The following is an 18,843-nucleotide window of genomic DNA, read 5'->3' on the forward strand; positions in this document are numbered from 1 at the left end:
TTGATACTGAGAGCTAATTGATTCGCCGATATCATCTCTTTCAGTGATAATAGCGGCCAAGCGAATATTTACTGCTGATCAGTTTGATGGAGAGAGAGAGAGAGAGAGAGAGAGAGAGAGAGAGAGAGATGGGTTTAACGTCCACTCAACACAAACTAGGTCATTTCGGGACTAGCATATGGTTTAATTTTATTTCAATAATTCGCTTGCGCGTAGGGGTCTTTAGCTGTGGGAGGAAACCGGAGGGAGGACCCGGAGAAAACCCACGAGGATGGACAGGCGACCTTATTCCTTGTCACGCTCAACCGGGGATTCGAAACCACGCCAATTGACTCAATGACATGACTTATGATACAGTTTGATGGGAAAGTATTAGCAACTCCTTAATAGAAAAACTGAGAAATTTCGGAAATTTTATCCAGTCAAAGTCAATATATTACGGTGTTCACAATCTTTAAGTAACTCATAACACTCCTTAATAATGCTGTATATCGAAATATTAAATCTGGATATATTCTTTCCTTATAACCAAAATGAACGGTTATGGTTCTTCCTGGTACCTATAACGAATAATTCCTACATTTTGAATTTAAAATATCACTTTTGAGAACTCTCTACTGATTTTAGACAGACGAAATGAAATTAATGACAATTTCCCTATACGCCCTACCACTTCACTTTGATAAAATGTTCCCTTCGTCATTATGTTATTTTCTTCGGCCATTTTGGAGCATCGTTGATGTAATTTCGAAAAAAAAAATTAATTGTAACTGTTTAGTTGACATTATCTTAAAGCTATATATGTTTACATTAACAAACAAACACTACTATTATGCTTCAAAAGTTTAATATATCTAACAGATATCACCAACGGGGTTACTAGTCAGGTATATATGCATAGTAGAAATAGTTCCAACTGACGCCAAACATGTTGGCACCTCTTCCATAAATGCCTGTAAAGAATATAAAGATCTTTAAATAGCTATGACATAAAGCCAATTTTAAAAAATGTTTACATTTTTAAAAGAGACAGAAAATGTTCAAAAGATAGACTGCATGTATATATTATATAAACATAAAATTTTAAAAAAAGTAAAATTAATCTCTAAGTAAAACCAAACATGTTGACTCGTCCAATCAATTCATATTGTCACGTTTAAATGGCAGTTTTAAAGAAACATCCAATTTCCTGGAAATCATACTTACAGTAAAGACATTTTTTGTAGGATGTTCATATCTGGGTGAACTTTGGTCGGTATTAAAAGCCCAACCAAATGCATTCAAATGGCCGTTATTGTACAATAAGAAAACTGGGAACATTCTCTGGCAGTCTGTATTTTTGCTCAATTCATACCAATAGTGAACGCCTGGAGGAAACGATAATAACGGTAGGCATTATCACCAAATAATTTCAGTTTAGTTTACGGCACAACCAATATTTTCTTTTGGTTGATATAACTAAATGGATTCAAAGAGATCAAATTAAATTATATGTTTGTAACAATGTAATGATTTTAAGATAAAGATTCTGTGAGGGTACCCTCTTGTTCTTATATTCTGGCAATGGTGTGTTGATTTTATTAGGTTTTGTACATAGGTTGTATTAATGATTTTTTCTAAATATATGCAAATACAAGAGGAAATAACTTACCCATAGTAGGGAAACATTTTCCCTTAACCCATCTCGTGTGTCCCATATCTGACTGCTTACTTGGAATCTTTATGGTCGTAGAAGGGTTTGTTCCATTTTGGATGTAAAGATCGGTACCTGTACCTTGAGTGCTGAACATTGCACTTGACCTTCCCTTAGAACAGATAGTTGCTGTCAGAAGAAAAAGAATCACTTCAAATATTCCATGATTTAAAACTTGAAGGGGTGGGGCTATTTATTTGGTGGTTGTCTCTTTTCATAATGCCACATTTCAGTGAGGGCGTATTATATTCGTTTGTAACTGACTTGTGAACGCTTTGTGGTCAAGAGAAGACGGAGCCTATCGATATTCAGCGTTCCGCGACTTTCTATCTCAAAGTTCTGCCCCTTTTCTTAAAACATTGTGAACGCATATAAAGCATAGTGGCCACGAAAGGATGAAATCTATTTATAGACCCTTCTTGGCCGAACACATTGCGATGATAGAGGTTACAGATTCCAATGGATTTTTTTCCAAATTCCACGCGAAGCATTGGGGCCGTGAGAGTTACCCCCTGTGCTGAAAAACTTGTGAAAGTTATAGAAGCTACAGTTTTTGTGTGAAGCAATAGGGTTATGGGAGAGTGAACCCTACTCATGTTCAGCGTTCCAGAGTTATGCCGCCTTTTCAAAAAAATTTGTGAACGTGATAGATGCTACATTTCTTAATGGGTTTGTTTTAGATCTGGTGAGGAGATGAACCCTGTAAATAATTAGCGTCCCACGATATTTCCCATAGTAGGGAAACATTTTTCCTTTTAAAACCCATCTAGTGTGTCCCATATCTGACTGCTTACATGGAATCCGTATGGTCGTAGAGGGGTTTGTTCCATTTTGGATTTAAAGATCGGTATCTGTACCTTGAGTGCTAAACATTGCACTTGACCTTAACTTCGAACAGATAATGGATTTGTTTTAGATCTGGTGAGGAAATGAACCCTGTAAATAATTAATGTCCCACAACCTTTCACCTTTCGTTCTGCAGTTACCCCTGACCCGCTGTTTCGAAAAGCTTGTGAACGCTTTAGAGATTACTGTTTTTAACATATTTTTTCAAGCTTATGAACACGATCGAGATCAGATTTATTAAATTTGGTCAACATCAAAGTTTTCATTTCAGATAAGCTGCTGTCGAGCTGTGCGTGCGTGGCTATTTTTTACTTATCCAGCATTATACGTGTCATATACTTACACGGATTTACATAATAGGCAGTCATAAAGTAATGGTTGCCATCAGCTACAAACGGAGGTTGAATGTTACGAGAAGGGTAGTTAGAGTTTGTTGGCAACTGAAATACATACATATCAATATATCTATTAATATTTCCCGTCACGTATCGACAATATACACTGTATATATATTTTAACCACATTCTGCTAATATTTGATTCAAACTTCCCAGAAATTGTAATTCGACAGAGAACCATAAGCTTTTCGCATGCTATATAGGCTGAAATGATATTTATATCCACCAAGCCACACAATTATCGTTTCTAATTTTTCATTTGAACTCCCTTAGGCTTAATCAAACCAATTAAACCAATGAAAAAGTAAATATTGTATGTATATTTTTTTCTTACACCGGCTTGTTGGCCAGCTATGTAGCCTTGATTATCAAATAACAGAACAACAGCATAATCTCCTCCTTTAATGTATCTGTTACCATTAAATTTACCTTTAAGATAAAAAAAAGACTATTTAATGTTATCTTTTTAATATACCAACTGTTTATACACATCAATATAGTTTTGACTGGGTGTTTTACTGGTTGATCTTTAAAGAATATCCAGCTAAACCCTGAATCAATATTATTTCAGTTGATTGTACATCCGTGTGTCTAATTCAATATCAAAAGATTTCCACACTCATATGAAAAATGCTTCCCTTAAGGGGTTCAAAAATAAGTCTGGGTTTTAATTGAATATTTTTTTTATCGGTCATTCTTTGACTGGTTTAGAAGAAGTTGAAAATGTAAAATGTTTTACTGTCTAATGGACATCATTTTAACAAATCTGAACTAGCACCATCTGGATAGCAATTACCTGCCAAGTTATGTTGAAATCCCAGTCGAATATATTGATTGTTACATGCGTTTTTATTGAGCACTGTTAAGGCTACTGTACACCTAATCATGCATAAATCTAATCTGATATATTTATATACTTATTTATGAATATATATATATATTTATGAATATATATATATATATATATATATATATATATATATATATATATATATATATATTGAACTGTATACTATACCATTGTTAGAACAATCAGTAGATATTTTAATGAATCCTGCTTTTGTAGCGTCGGCAACTGTTCTTGGTAACGTTGAAAAGTATTGTGAATTTAGAGGATTGACGCCCCAAGTCACTGGATAAAAAAACACAAACAGCCGATGTTATAACTACCAAACCAAAAATTATAATGTTCTATTAATATCAAGTTCATTTGCTTTAAATTTTGACTTGTGATTAAAGAAATATACTAGTATTCATCTCTAATCATTAATTTCTAATGTTATAAATAAGTTTATTTTATCTGACAAAAACTCGAATCTACCAAATAAATAATGTCTCGTCTTACCTTTCAAACCATCCCATTTTTCTGTAAGAAACGAAAGAAAATAGAAAAATTATTTAGTAAACGCATGACCGAATTTTGAGAATTCATATACATATACATATATATAATATTACCATACCATTTTAATACATTATGTAATATTAACAAACTCACTGGAATTTCCGAAGAAAAGTCCTTGGGTCACACTGACTGATACAACCAGAACAATGAGCGCTGACACAACTTTCATCATGGTATAAAATTGAACAAACTGATGAAATATCACTTCAATTTCTTTTAAATAGCTGAACTTAAGCCAAAACCATAGTCCATTAGATAAGAATTCACTACAGCATGCAGATTATTTGTACCATCTGTTTGTTCCCGGAATGATTTTCAAAAATAAATTCACCTGACTAAAACATTACGAGATTCACCATACATCTGCTCATAAATTCTGACCTATTCATGATAATTAGAGTTATTCCTAGTCATCCGAGAGTCAATATTTTGTATGTGTTTGGTTTGGGGTTCGTTTTCAGACTATGTAATTTTGTAATCTAAAAAAAAAACGTGTATTAAAACTGGAATTTTAGAAATGACATTATGACTCGACATTATAGAAGTAGTAGCCAGTGGTTTATCCTCTGTTTCCACAGTAGTGGTGTCGTAGCTACGAACTATGAGAAGTATAATTTTGCAATCTGTGACCAGAGATGGGTTTAGTAGGAATTCGTTGCCTCTAAAGGGACTATCCCGATTTGAACAGTCTCAAAAATAAAAGTCCGAGTACGTATGAAACTTAAGGTGTATTTACCCTGTCCCAAAATTTCAGCTCAAAATATTCAGTCGTTTGGACAGGAACGTCAAAACTGATTATCCGGACACGTAACCCTTTTAAGATTTCGGGTCATTTTTTTTCGTTTGGTGACCTGATAATCGATTCCCGTTCCTTCAGAGGTGAATGACCCATGTGCTGTATTTTTATCCAGACACCGCATAATACAGTTTTTTTGGACCCTGGTCCCCATTTCCAGATTAAGACTGACTGGTTTAAAGTAGCCAAGTCTCTAACTCAATATCATCCAAAATCTTCAACATTGAAAACACGATTTATTTGTCAAATTAAATCAACATTCATGTTGTGATCTTACCGGAAAAAGATGGGCTTTTGATATCCAATATTTAAGACAAAATAAACATTTTACCATTGGTACACGAATCGTGTACCATAATGCGCTTCAGCCCCAGTTGTATCAAGAGACTCGAGGGACGAGGCTAGACACATTGCACCAAATCAAACGGCGTATGTAGACTGGAATAACCAGACGCTAGAAATTTGCACTCGCTTGAGACTGCTGGCTTATTTCGCCGAACATAACTGATTTGAAATTGGAGTAAAAACGGAAACCATTGAATGTAAATCAGTTTATATACATTCATATTACAGTATTATATGCGTTGCGACCCACTTTTGTCAATTTCTAGGTCCCAAATGTTAGCGATTTAGCTCCTTTAAGTTGTTTGAAAACGTATCACATATATTGAGTTTGTTGCTCGGCCCTAAGGTAGAGGATATTAATAGAGTTTAACACAAAATTAAACTATGCCCCCCCCCCTCCCTCAATGACGTTAGTCATCATGCCTTGAATCAGTTCGAAGATCTGATACTGATGGCCACCCTTCAGGAAGAGTTGTTAATCTACATTATCCTCACCCGAGGGAGAGGGGATTTTACGGCTAAGCCTATTCTCCAATCTCATTCAGATATCCTGAATAAAAATATTGTTTAAGAAAAAAAGTCCTCACTGACGCATTCTTCCCCACATTCGATGACTCGTTACTTGCAGTTTCGTAAACGTTCATTCGTCCCCAGTTGCGATAGAAGTTTACATATATTTCGTCTGTGGTGACTTTGTGTTGATCTTGTCATCTCTATGTGAAACTTGACAATCTTTTCCGTTTTCTAATGATATATCCAATATATTGTTTCAGGTACGACAGTGTTATGTTTGGTAGCTATATTCTAAATTAGCTAGTGTCTCATTCAGGGCCGAAAGATCATTCCATGTAAACATGACGCCATTTATCAAGCTGAGCTGCAGAAAGGTTATTCTTTTTATCACTCTATATGTTGCAAGTCGAGGTTGGCCGGTGGTATAGGTAAGACCCATGGTATGGAGAGATCGTGTGTGTTTCGTGTTTGTTAATTACGAGATCAACCAGTTTCAGTTCATGGACTGTTTTCTTGATACCCTATCCGAAACTCTTTATCCTTGGATTCCTTTTGAATCTGCTGCTGTGTATGTTAACAAAGACAGCAGATCTGTCGCCTCGCTATGAACTCGGAAGGAAGTTTTTTCCTTCTAAGCGACAGTGGTAACTCTCCAGCTTCCTGTAGAAGTTCTTTCTCTGCTTAAATGCTGAAGATTGATAATTACCGTTTATAGCGCACAGGTTGGTATGTTGTAATTCCTGTGCTTTCTGAACTTGACATACGCTTTGTCTATTATTTATCCCAATGTCGTCTAGTGTTTATTTCCTGCTTCGCGGATGGTATCCCTTGTAACTTACTTCATTTTCAGAAAGTCTTGATGTTGGTGATTTTCTTCGACATTATGACGCTTGGATAATACGCTTGTGTCGTTGTGCTTTTGACACGCGGGCGACCACCACGGAGTTAGCAGAGTACGCATCGACTTGGGCATTATTAAATGTCAGCTAAATGGAAAGTTCTCCAATCTGCATCATTCATTTTCCAGTTGGGTTTCACATTATAGTGGCTACTCCTTGGGTGTTGATTTAATAGCAGATGATCACTGTTTTGTGTAACATCAATGTATACTTGTCATTCACAGCGGATTGCTATCGCCAGTTTGAAGAAAGTGGGGTCCAAATGTGCAGGACGGTCTGTCTATTCTACAAATTTGGGATTCCAATCATTCAGTACACATAGGTTGTCCCCATTGTTGAGCAGAGACTTACCCACTGACAGATGTTCGTCGATGAGTTCAACAAAGTGTGTTTTGCGTTGAAATCTCTACAAAGCATAACTTCACCCGGCGGGATCTGATCGATAAGCAACCGGTAGTCTTCTGTGCTATTTATTGGAGCGCCTGTGTGTGCCTACACGTTTACGATCGTTAGTTTTGTTTTATAGCTTAATGCAATACCAATGCCCAAGGAACAGCCAGTGAAACAAGGATTTAATTAGTGCTGGAGTATCTTTTCGTTGGCATTGGGGTGGATTATATGATCAGCCAACGGAGGCGACTGGCTCCGAAGGTCCCTAGCGACGTTGGGTTCCGGACTGTTTCCCAGAACATTTTGAAAATTACATCTCCGTAGATGAGATTTAAAGGACTTTCCTATGGGTTTAGATACAATCTGAAACCGATGATTTCGTTGTTCAAATCTGTCAATAAACAAATGAAATTGAGCTTACCGCCCGCGTGCACTAACTAGACTAAGGGGGACGGGCATACGCATTGAAGCGTGTTATGAGGGAGAATTTACCCAATAAAGATGGGGGCCTCTAATTGAAGAGTGGTGTTGCAATGGTTAATAACCCACCACACTCCTTACAAAAATGCCCCATAAAATATCCCACCACTAATTATGAGACAATAGCCATGCAACATAATTCACATAACAAGCTTCTTTCAAGCTTTCTGACTTGCGAAATTTGTTGATAACTGCCTCGAGATCTGAATCATCCATGGGCTTTAGGGGCCGCACCAGAGGTCTTCGTCAGCTGGAGAGCCCCCAGAGATTAAATGAAAAATTATTTCATAGTAGCTATATTTCAGATGGGTAGAGATATTCTTAATCTGACTCTTACTGGAACACGGGTGATTCGCGATTCACAGTAGAGCTGAAAAAGAACTCCCCCGCTACAGTTTGGTCCTCTCGATAGCCAATAAACAAACGCCCACAAGACAACCCCGCGGACAAATACATACATTGCAAGTGATAAACAACAAGCGTACATATATACTATATGTAAACTATATGTAAATCCTGATGGCAAAGTATATATTGAGGAATGTGGATATCAACAGGCTCCAACCATAACTAACGCTAACGAATATCCAGACGCCAGCGCACTGCACGTGCACCCAATGGCCAATGCGGTGCGTTGAACAAAAATAAGGAAACAACTGAGAACTTAGCCTGCGCATAACGGCACTGATGAATGATGGAGCGGCATAGGCGTACGAGCCAGGGGGGCAGGGGGGGGGGGGGGGCAGCTGCCCCCCTAACTTTCGGGCAAGCTGACTTTTCGGGCAGACGGGTAAAGTGAAAAAAAAATTTATTTCATCTACTTGGCAAAATAAAGTGCCCGAAATCTAATAAAACACTAGTTTTACGGGCTGGAATAGCAGTAAAACGCGTTTGCGGCCGTCAAATATTCAAAAAAAATTTCTTGGGGGGGGGGGGGGAGGGGCCTTACAAGGTCAGCTCCGCTTCGGGCAAGTTGACTTTTCGGGCAGACGGTTAAAGTGAAAAAAAAAATTTATTTCATCTACTTGGCAAAATAAAGTGCCCGAAATCTAATAAAACACTAATTTTACGGGCTGGAATAGCAGTAAAACGCGTTTGCGGCCGTCGAATATTCAAAAAAAATTTCTTGGGGGGGGGGGGGGCCTTACAAGGTCAGCTCCGCTTTTTTGCCTCTCGAAGAAAACCGGCGCCGCTGTCTATAAAACTGAAATTTTTTCGGGCATTTCTAGTTTTGCTTCCCTAACTGTCACCGAGCCCTAATAAAACACTAATTTTACTTATCTTTTAATTGAATAGCACGAATTTATACTGAGTTGACTATGGATTAAAACATTTTGTCTGGAGCAACTCTACTTTGTGCGACATTTTTCGGGCATCGATTTTTATTTGTGAATGCAGCTGCAACCGTCTGATTGAATGGTTGGAATTCAAAATGGGATTTAGGTTACAAAACCATTGGATACTGTTGGAGTTGCTTACACGGGCTAGAATATCAGAAAACGCATATGCGGTGGTTAAATTTTCAAAATTTTCTCTGGGAGGGTGAGGCCTCCAAACTCCGCGACGATTGATTGGTTGTTTGGAATTCGGGTCAGCCAGGTGGGCTATATTGGACCAAATTGAAGTTGCTGTATTCACAGGCTGGAATAGTAGGAAAACGCGTTTGCGGCAGTTAAATTTTCAAAATTTTCTGCTAACGGCCCCGTCTTCGTGGACTGTAAACGATTGATCTTTTGATTTGAATTCGAGTCAGCCATCTTAGTTAGGCTATAATAGACCACTTTGTTCAAGGACTGAAATAGCAGGAAAACGTGTTTGCAGCCGTCAAATATTCCAAAATTTTCTTTGGGGGGGGGGAGGGGCATGCAAGGTAAGCTCTGCTTCTTCGCCTCTTGAGGAAGACCGACGCCGCTGTCTGTAAACCCGAATTTTTTTTCGGGCATTTCGGGTTCTGCCCCCCCCCCTAACTGTCATCGAGCCCGTACGCCTATGTGGAGCTCTTCTCGCTAGTTTGGAGGTCGCTGGTTCGACCCCGGTGTTGACCGAGAAAGTTCATCGGGATTTTCCGGCGTTGTTTGCCCTTAATGTCAGTGGTCCAGGACGGAGGGCCTGACAAGAACAGTTGTCGTTTGGATGGGACGAAAAACCGAGGTCCAGTGTACACAGTGGCGTGCACGTAAAAGATCACTTGACAGTTGGAATTCGATACAAGAGTAGGCCATAGCGCAGCAAAATTTCCCTCATAGCACACTGTATGGCGTATCCTCGTCTTCATTTCATTTCTCCTGCAATGAGGTAAACGGGGCCCCTTTTCAACGAGTTTTTCAAAAAGACTTCGGGTCGGAGGCTGGCGCCAGGGCCGGTTTGTGGCACAGTTATCCAATTTCCCAAAATTGGGCCCCGCACTATAGAAAGGGGCCCCGCAGTTCAAAAGCTTTAAAAAATTCCGGCAATCTGGCAGCAGGGATGTCACGTATGGCTATCTTCGGGTATTAATCAATTACTAATTGTGAAGTAAAGTATAGTTAGCCTTCAATATGAATGAATATAGACCTAGTTAAAGTTATTCATATTTTGCAATGTATTCATATCCAGTAGCTTCGGGTCTCACAAATTGGGCTTCGCATTTTCTACAACCTGCCCTGGCTGGCGACTCCACTATAATTTGCTACTGCGAAGATCGATATCCTTCTTGAACGGCCTATTTTCGTCTCCTGAAAGCATATTACATTTTGATAAGCATATTTTCTCGGTCCAGTGCATTTGATGACCAGTACATTGACATAAAGTTGTAGATCTTTTAACTGTCCCGCCGTTATGACTAAGTGCGTACTGTACTATCAGCTAAACATACATGCAACCAAAATGGTTACTGTGTGAACCACATGAAATAATCCGAATGGATACCAAGTTGTCTAAATAGGGTTATACGAGTTTAGTACAAGTATAAAGCTAAACTTTTCAAGACCTAATATAACAAAATACTGCGAAATGTACTATACATATCTTAGAAATCGTGATAATTATTTTAGATTTGCATAGCTTCTTTATGTGTGCTCGTGGTTTAGACCATCCAAGCATCAGCTACAGTGCAAAATCGCTCTGATATAGACCCATCGGCATATTAGATCCAGTGGTTACTAGGTAGATTGGAAAACTGATCTTTTTTTCCGAATGAAATTGAAATATCCGGTATATTTTTTTTTTATATTTTCAAATGTACCTCGTGGGTTTTCTCCGGGTCCTCCGGTTTCCTCCCACTGCTAAAGACCCCTACGCGCAAACCAATTATTGAAATAAAATTAAACCATATGTTAGTCCCAAAATGACCTGGTTTATGTGTGTATGCTTGTTGTAGGGGCACATTGTTTAAATTAATAACACGTGATTGTAGGCGCTATATGACATATGTGAATCTAGAAAGCGTGGAAATTTAGCAGGCTTTAGCGTCAAGAGTTCACTGATTAAAGTTGGCATGACTATTAAAAACTTGTACAGATATAAAAACTAGATAAGTTATCAACGTGTTCAATTAGTTCAAATAGCCCCAAGATCACCCAAATACAATATTTTTTTTCTCAGGAAAGTGCATGCTCTTTATAGCAACCTTTGTGTCAGGTTCAAATGCGTTTGTATTGAGTCAAGGTAATTGCTCCTTTTTCTTTGTTTTAAAGTTGCTATTGCTTTGCCTGGTTTTGCTGTAGAAAATTTAGTAACAGGCCGATGATAGTTTGCACTCTACCGAGGTATCATTCCCACCCACATGTTTCTCAATTTGTCTGTGATATCATCCAAGGTGGAAGCCGACGTAAACAAAAATCAACGACCAGTCCTGACGGAGAAAATACTTTTAGAGGCGATGATTAGAATTTGTAGCTCAGTTGGATTTTACGTGTGCAATCAAGTCAGATGTATGGACGCAATTTATGCGCCATACCAAATGCCCTTGTTCGATTTATGAACAGTACAATTTTCTGCATTGATATTTTAACCAACTTGATGTAAGGAACTTCTATTATCAATTCTCTAAAATTATATTTCAGATTTATGGGACCGATGTGAAGATAAAAATTTTTTTACAAAATGATATATCATGATCCTGGTTTTACAAACAAGTAGATACATCGTGATTACGGTTATACAAACAAGTACATGTAGATACATTGTGATTTTGGTTATACAAACAGGTAGTTACATCGTGATTCCGGTTATAGTCGGATTCGGTTTGTTACCTAATTCCCATCCGTCGGCTTTTCGGGTAGAAATCATGGAATAAGCTTTATTTTGTAGGTTTTGATGTTTGATTACAAAAAAACAATGTTGACATTTTTTCTGAGTAGGTCTTCATAGTATGGGAGGCCATTATTTGAGGGTAGCCATTTTGCGATAATATTCCAACTTATTTTTTTTATTTTCACCTTATTTATAATGTTATCGACATATCAGCTGTGATTTGGCAATGTATTAATATTGGCAGGGTTCATGACTATACTTCAGACTGTTTTCCATCATTTCAGTATGATATTTCCAAGATGGCGACTATTTTGGCGGAAAATTGGACGATGTGCTGATTTCGATTAAGTAGTAGTGCTTGGTGTCAATATATATGTTTTCATGGCCACAGATTCCATTCCTGACATTTACAACCTTGTAAAATGATCACATGTTCATATACTTAGCATATTTCCAAGATGGCGGTCATTTTTGGCGGGAAAATAGGACCATGTGCTGATATTGATTAAGTAGTCGTCGTTGGTGTCAATATATATGTTTTCAAGGGCACAGAAGCCATTTCGGTTAGTAACAACTGTGTAAAATGATTATTTTGCACATTTACAATATGACGGCCATTTTTTTGGCGGGAAGATGGAACGATGTGCGGATATGGAATAAGTAGTCGTCTATGGTACCAGGATATATTTTTGGGGAGCAGATTCCATTTTTGCCGTTTACAACTGTGTAAAATTACCACATGTTCACATATTTAGCATATTTCCAATATGGGTTTCATGTCGGGCGGGAAAATGGGACGATGTGCTGATTCCGTTTACGTAGTCGAGTTTTTGTGTCAATATTTCTTTTTCGGGGGCGCAGATTCGATTTCTGCCATTTACAACTGCGTAAAATGGTGGTATGTTCACACATTCAGCATATTTTTGTTTGTGGCAGAACGTTTTCTAAACACATTATACTGTAAAGGTTTCTGAATCCAATTCTGCTATGTATAAGCTTGTAGCACGTTGCTGGAAGCCTGTGCCGAGTTTACCCATTAGGTATATTATCCAACAATGTTGTAGTTGAACTTCAGCGGAATATCATTCCACATGTTCGTTCTACAATCATCTTGGAAGTCAGTTAATAACATAATCTATGCTATGAGGGCTTCTTAGCAAGTATTTCATTTACAGCCACGCCCCCACCACTATCATCCACGTTGCTGCCAGGCTGGAACGAAGCTCCTGGCCATATGCTTGCTATGCTGTTACGACCTTTATGTATATATAGGGAAGATACTGAGCCTCGTACATCAGCTTCAGTCTAGCACCCAAAGTATCCCGGTCTGACTGGTAACTGCGAGATCATGGTGGGAACACTTTTCGCGCAGCCAGACCTAGCCATGAGCGCAGAAAGATCTTGTAGTAAGCGCTTGGTGTGGTTGTTGCAGGCGCATGATGGGCACGTGGCGTAAGCACCACGCTGCCGCTATGCTCTTTTTGCCTTCATGCCAGGGAATAGGCTTTACTTTCCCAGGAAAATCGATGATAAATAAATGCTAATAATGTGTTTAGAAAAATGTCCACCTTCTTGGAAATATGCTAAATTGGTGAACATACGGCCATTTTACGTAGTTGTATATGACAGAAATCGAATCTGCCTCCCCGAAAACATATATATTGTCAACAAAGACAACTACTTAATCGAAATCAACCCATCGTCCGATTTTCCCGCTACAAGTGGCAGCAATATTTGAAATATACTAAATATGTAAACATGTGATCATTTTACAAGGTTGTAAATGTCAGAAATTGATTCTGCGTCCCCGTAAACATATATATTGACACCAAACACGACCACTTAATCAAAATCTGCACATCGTCTCATTTTCCCGCCAAAAATGCCCGCCATCTTGGTAATATGCTAAGTATGTGAACATGTGATCATTTTACAAGGTTGTTAATGTCTCAGGAATGTAATTTGTGACCCCGAAAACATATATTTTGACACCAAACACTACTACTTAATCGAAATCAGCACATCGACCGATTATCCCGCTAAAAATGGGCGCCATCTTGGAAATATCATCATGAAATCACAGTTGATATGTCGATAACATTATAAATAAGGTGAAAATAAAAAATAATTTGGAATATTATCGCAAAATGGCTACCCTCAAATAATGGCCTCCCATACTGTGAAGACCTACTCAAAAAAAATGTCAACATTGTTTTTTTGTAATCAAACATCAAAACCTACAAAATAAAGCTTTTTCAACGATTTCTACCCGAAAAGCCGACGGATTTACATTAACGATCGGACTATTATACTTGTAAACAAGTAGATCCAATGTGATTCCAGTTATAGAAATAGATACATCGGTATTTGCGCTTGAAGAAGTAGTTGTTATAAATATATCAGTGACTTGGCGACCCAATCCTTTAGACCGTAATTAGCTTTGCTTCCTTACCAAGAACAGTCCAAAAAGCAGGTAAGTAGAAAATACCAGTTTTACTATAGTACAATATTCCTGGATCCTGTGCTTCTAAGTTTTATGTTTTACCACGTGTGCCTTTGTGTATTTTATTACACAGCACAGAACGAAATGGTCCTCATAATAGCAAAATATTTTTCTTTTAGCTCGGTTTATTCTTACGAGCGTAATAACCGTTATGACATCTACCAATTCGCCATTGTTTGGTGGTATAATCTAGAATTTCATTTCTCATCAATAAAGGCTTGATTTTTTTCAGAAAGCCTTTAGGTTAATCCTCTAGTTGTTTTGGGGTTGTTTTTTTATTTAGTTTATAAAACTAATTAAATTCAATAGCTTATCTAATTTATTATTGTCCATATATACGGCCACACTAATCCGCAGTGAATATTTGCTTGGCCGCGACAATCACTGATAAGGATGACATTGATGCGGCTTAATGAGCTAGAAATATTAACTTTTTTCCTGCGACAAATTAAATTCTAAAACATTTTTTGTATATATTGGAAAAATAAATAAAGGCGTTTGACGTATTTGTAGGTAAAAATTATTTCCGATTTAGTGTAAATGGGTATTAAAATGACTAAAATGCAGCATTCTCTCCGAAGCAGTTATGTCTTATGTAAACAATGCACGCGCCATTCAGGCAATGATTCACATCGCGTGCTGTGACAGCAAGTGTTAAGGCAGTCATCTATGACAGAGATATTATACGAGACTCGTAATTCTCTGTGAAACAGATTGATATACGGCATGAAAACTTGTACAAATTCAGAGATGATAATGGCGCGTTCACTAAAGATTCAATGATATTTAAACGCCTACATGTGAGAAAACAGCAGATTTCCGAACAGATTTGTTTTAAGATTACACAGATTGTTCATTTGATCCTAATCGCGGAATAACACAAATCCGTGTGACGTTTTGACTTTTAAAGTTAAAGGTTGGGTTCACGGTACATAAATCACGTCTAAATTAGGCTTCGCTTACATTTTTATACGTACTTTGTGAACACAGTTCTTGATATAATTTCTTTCAACTCATCACTAAGAAACTTATTTTTACCTAATAATGGTTTGTCTTTACGTCTTTGCCACCGATTGACCTTGGAAAACCCATTTAGAATGGAACCCAATTCAGATCACAAATCATTTCGGGGCAACAGATACATGAAAGGTGGAGATTATGCAACTATCGTTTTATTTGATAAAAATGGGTATATAGCTGGATTACAAGCTGGGGTAAATATTGTTAAGATTTCTGTTTTAAAGAATTGAGCATTTGTATCCACATCAACATCCAAACTTTTACATATATGTCAAGATAAATATTGAACTGTCAGCTAGCAGAACTTGTCACTAGAGGATAACATCGGAAAAATAAGTATGCATGTTTCGACCGTGACACCCGTCACAAATTAGAAGCTATGTGAGAGAAACGCCGAAGCTTGATATCAGATCCATTTGGGGAAGATTATTCGTATTTTATTTTCAAATGTGTTTTTTCTCTATATCTATTTTAGGTTAAGACTAATGGATATCCTTTTAGCGCCGTAGTTCCGCTGTCCGGGCAAAATTTCCCTCATAGCACACTGTATGGCGTATGCCCGTCTTCACTAGCCCAGTTCGGAGCAAAACAGTAGGACGTTAAACCCCATTTCATTTCATTTCATTTCATTTCCTTTTAGCGCAATACAGCCTCCCTTTATTAAAGTGCACATAAGATGGGCTTGGGAACTTTTCGATACATCTAGCCAATGGTTACTATATCAACTTTACGGCAAGTTCACACCAATCTGATTGAAATTAATTCAGTTATCTTCACTCAAAGTCGTAAAAATAGATCTCCCGTAAAAACGACTTTGCCCTGTCCTAATAGCCGACGTATCTAAACGAGCGCCATCAAATTTGCTTTAGATATCATTGCCGTTCCTTGAGGGACGTATAACCGATTCGGCTTAGAGGCTGGGATCGAGACAACATGCAGTAGTCTTCCTAGAGGGACATGCACTTTAACCGCCTCGGCTTACAGACCGAGGGAGATTGTCACGTACACTTAAAAAGAAGAGCGTAACGCCATAAACTTCAATCAGTCAAGAGGTAATTGGATGTGGACAGTTTGCTTGATACGGCGTTTACTGGAAGTGGGCGTGACCTATCTATGTTTTTGTCTGCCCAAAGCAATCGCCATTGTTGTTCTATAAATTGAAAAACAAGTATGGCGGTTGTTTTGGGCGTTATATTTTTTTTTATTTAATTATTTCTGTAGTTTTGTAATTGGAGTTCAGCTTTAATGCACCATCATAGATGTAGATTCCTGTATGAAGATATATAAATATAGTTATAACCACACCGTGTTCCATAGTTAATTGAACGTGGAAGTTCTGATAAGATAGTGTCACACATGGACTAATTATGACTGTCATTGAAAACAAATAGTTCAATATTTGTAACAAAAGATACTAACGAAGATATTTCCAAAGTTCATACCTCGCACATTAGATCTTCATAACATTGTAAAACATTTGATCACAAAATAAATACCGTTTTAAGAGCAATGCATTATTATAAACACTTTAAAACAAGAGTAGAGACGATAAACCTGACTGCCAAACTCAAAGCTCTATTAATCTAATGGCTTGGGGCGGCTGCCTTCGCGCAATTGGGTATGGGTTTGTGTGAGTGTGTGGGTGGTGTTATCAGTAGCGGCGTCAAGGGGGGCAAGGGGGGGGCATTTGCCCCCTCATAATCTGGTCTGCCCTCTGTTTGCCCCCCCCCCCAATAATTGTGGAAAATAAAAAAAAATTACTTGTGATACGTTTCGGTAATCAATACCGTCTACGGTGATTAAATCCCACATCCCGACTCAGTCATAGACTTGCATGTATCAAGTGAATGCATATTCTCGCCGCTTTGAACCTATATACCCAAAAACTTTGAGGATCATAAAAAGCACTTCTCAAGTGATTCACGTGTTATTGTTTATAGTAGGTTTACAGCAGGATGGGCTTGGTAAGAAATCACTCAGACTCTACAACATGCAACTGAAGGGGGATGTGGGATTTAATCACTGTAGAAGGTATTGATTACCGAAACGTATCACAAGTTTTTTTGTTGTTTTTTTTTATTTTCCAAAATTATTGGGGGGGGGGGGCAAACAGAGGGCTGCCACTGCAATCGGTGCCTAAATACTGTCAGACAGCATTTCCGACAGTCTATTTTTCAAAATAAGGATTCCCTACTTTGGCGCTCGTGAGTGGGCTTCGTCGAGGTTCGGTCGTTTGACACTTTATCTCAACGATCAGTGCCTGAAATACTGAGGCTGCATTTCCGGCAGTCTGTTTTTCTAAAAATTTCTGGGGGAGGACCCGCTACCCGTAGTTGAAGCTCGTGCCTTTGCCCCGTAACCTTGCACTTTTGCCCCAGCTTTTCCCATCCAACCACCGGCGGCTGGCGCCGCCACTGGGGGCGGGGGGGGGGGGGTATGTGTGTACGTAGGCGGGGGGGGGGGGGCTAGTTTGCAAATAGTATTGTTTGAGCTGAGGGGCTGGCAAGGACTGTGTCTAGCCTTTGCAGCTGGAATTTAATTGTTATGCGGGCAAATTTTCCCTCGGGGCACATTGTATGGCGTATGGCCATTAGTCCGGTTGGTGCAGAAAAGTGGGACGTTAAATCCAATTTCATGTATTCATTTATGGTGGCTGATTTAGTACACGCAAAAAAATAAAATAATAATATCTCGAGCGCTCGAGATACTAAGTCAAGCGCTTGAGATACTAAGTCGAGCGCTCGAGATAATACAATCGAACACGTCTCAAACGATGTTTTAAGCTATGGAAGCGTATTTTGGTAACTACTTATTGAGATAATATCACAGTATATCGAACTAAAATATGTCAACATCATGAGTTATATTACAACAAATCGACTTAATAAAGTCGACTTGACGCATTAAATTCACTTCTTGCCGACAAAAACTATGTCGATATGTTTACATCATGTCAATAGTCGATTTGACTGTAAATCAAGATGTCATGTTTTATAGAAATAATGTCGCTTTTGTACTTAATATCATCACCACATTCTTTAATTGAGCGTAAATAACTACAGCTGCCATTCTATCTTTGATTGTCGTTTGATTAACAACAAAATGCTTCTTTCAGGTTACACTCTTTCAGTTTCGTTATTTCTTAGTTTCAGCCATGTTTACAAGACACCTGTAAAAGAAATACCGAGGAACTTTCTCGGCCACACGGTCCCTACAGCTTAACGAGCCAGCGCACTCGCTGAGCTACCACGACTCCCGGGTTTTTATGTATTTAAAGTAATTACATATTAAACAAATGCTTAGTATTGTAATTTTATTTCAGA

The 18,843-nt window shown here is 38.2% G+C and overlaps 1 long non-coding RNA gene across 1 annotated transcript; it reads right to left on the reverse strand.

The window, feature by feature from the left end:
• Positions 1 to 839: 839 nt before the first annotated feature.
• On the reverse strand, positions 840 to 4,564 carry LOC126814902 (uncharacterized). Its single transcript, XR_007677791.2, has 8 exons — positions 4,435 to 4,564; positions 4,282 to 4,302; positions 3,955 to 4,068; positions 3,271 to 3,365; positions 2,883 to 2,979; positions 1,652 to 1,822; positions 1,207 to 1,367; positions 840 to 953 (listed from the first exon to the last, which is right to left on the reverse strand). It is a non-coding gene; the product is annotated as an uncharacterized LOC126814902 (long non-coding RNA).
• Positions 4,565 to 18,843: the final 14,279 nt, after the last annotated feature.

Source organism: Patella vulgata, chromosome 3 (genome assembly GCF_932274485.2).
Source record: "Patella vulgata chromosome 3, xgPatVulg1.2, whole genome shotgun sequence".
Classification (NCBI taxonomy): Eukaryota; Metazoa; Mollusca; class Gastropoda; family Patellidae; genus Patella; species Patella vulgata.